General features: G+C 42.9%; 1 pseudogene; it reads left to right on the top strand.

Annotated features, from left to right (window-relative positions):
• Positions 1-734: 734 nt before the first annotated feature.
• Positions 735-1024, top strand: Gm12650 (annotated as a pseudogene).
• Positions 1025-1941: the final 917 nt, after the last annotated feature.

Below are 1941 nucleotides of genomic sequence, written 5' to 3' on the forward strand. Positions count from 1 at the left end.
CTTATTCTTTTTGAAAACATTGTACATATGTATGTGTGTATGTATGTATACCTATTTTATGCATTGTGTATAATTTTAGGTAAATAAAATATAATATGATTTTTGGTATTAATTTACATCATTGCCCTCTACCCCCACCACCATCTGCTTTTCCATTAGTATTAACCTCTCTCCCTGTTCCCTAGTTGAAGACCCCTCTCTGTATTTCCATACCTTCCATGGAAAGGCTCTATGAACAGGATTTGCCTGGATTGAAGGATATCAACTGACAAGTGGGGCCTCGTAAAATTCAATTACTTTTGTGAAGTGAAGAAAACAATTGAGTGAAAAGGAAGCCCATCAAATGGGATATAATGTTTCCCACATATACATCTGACAAAGGAGTATTATCCAAAATATATAGAGAAATCAAGAAGATAAGAGTCAAGAAAACAAATGAGAAATTAAAAATTATTCAGCCGGCGCAGCAATGGAGTGATGGTGGGAGTTGAGGTTCTGGGGAACTGCAGAGGCCTGAAAAGAGATTTCGATAGTGACTTTAATCTCAGCATAGGAAGCATCTGATTGATGAATGATTTACCCATTAAGGACCCTTAGATCCTGTGGATACCTGTGAATTGATTCATCTGCTTGTAGCTGAGGCTTGGCACCCGCAGCTTTTCCTCTCCTGACATTTCACCAGCCCCCAACTCACGGGCTCTTCTGGCTCCCCTGAAGCCCTGGGTGACTTCACTATGCTGTGACTGAAACCAACCCACCTGGAGCTCAAGCTCGGCAACATTGAGGAGTTTGAGAGCATTCGGAAGGACCTGGAGGCCCATAAGAAGCAGAAGGAAAATGTGGAAGCTGTAGGCACCAGCGATGGAGAAGGAGCTGCTGGGCTCAGCAGTAACCCCAAAAGCTGGGAACAAATGATTAATGATAGAATTGGTTATAAACCCCAACTCAAGAGCAACAACCGCACATCTCAGTTTGGAAACTTTGAATTTTAGAGATGGATTCTCTTGCATGCCAGACCTCTGGGACAGAATACAATGATGACAGAAGTACCAACCAGATTTAGAGAATTAAGTATGTGCAACCAAGCAGAAGGTTTTCTGTCTCCTGCAGGGAGAGGTGACTTCTGTGTGAAATTACTGCTGTCCAACCTTTCTGATAGGCTGGAAGCCAAATTCTGGCTTGTTCCTGGAAAATTGGACCGCAAAAGGCTTACCTGGTTTTTGTTTTTAAAAATAAATTTATTTTTGGAAAAAATGTGAGACGTCCTTAAAGGTAGTAGCACTGCTAATCCCCAGCTCTGACAGGTAACTGCTACAAGTGACATCTTGTCTTTACAAAAAAGATCCCAGACCCCGAACACTTGCAGTTGATCCCCTGGGCTGACTTGTTTATTCACTGTCTGCTGACCATCCTTCAAGCAACAGAGATCCCAGATGAGTGTGCTCAGGCTGCAATCCAGCACTTGTGAAGCTGAAATAGGAATCTCAAAGAGTTGAAGGCTAGTCTGGGCTACAGAGCAAAACCCTGTCTCAAAATGCCAAAAAAACCAAAGGAAACCAAGACAGAGATCCCTGCCCTCATGGAGACTGGATTCAAATGATCAGATTGTCAGAATCAAACCCACTTCCAGGAAGACTTTACACGGGGGAAGCACAAGCAGCTGTAAGAGTGAGAGACATTCTATTCTTCACTTGGGACTTCACTTGCTCAGCACCCTTCTGAGAGCTACACTGGATACTTTCACACCATGCCCTATTTTTACCATAAAACCCAGGGACAGAACCACCAGCTGTGGAAGCCAGAACATCTGGAATCGTTTCAAAGAAACTCCTTAGCTGGGATTTACCCAGGATTTTGGATAGTTCTTGAGTGATGTGAATGGGAAGGTAGAAACAGAGGGACATGTATAGTTTCCTCTTCTGCTCCAAGCTTTTCTACAAA

Source organism: Mus musculus, chromosome 4 (genome assembly GCF_000001635.26).
Source record: "Mus musculus strain C57BL/6J chromosome 4, GRCm38.p6 C57BL/6J".
Taxonomy (NCBI): domain Eukaryota; kingdom Metazoa; phylum Chordata; class Mammalia; order Rodentia; family Muridae; genus Mus; species Mus musculus.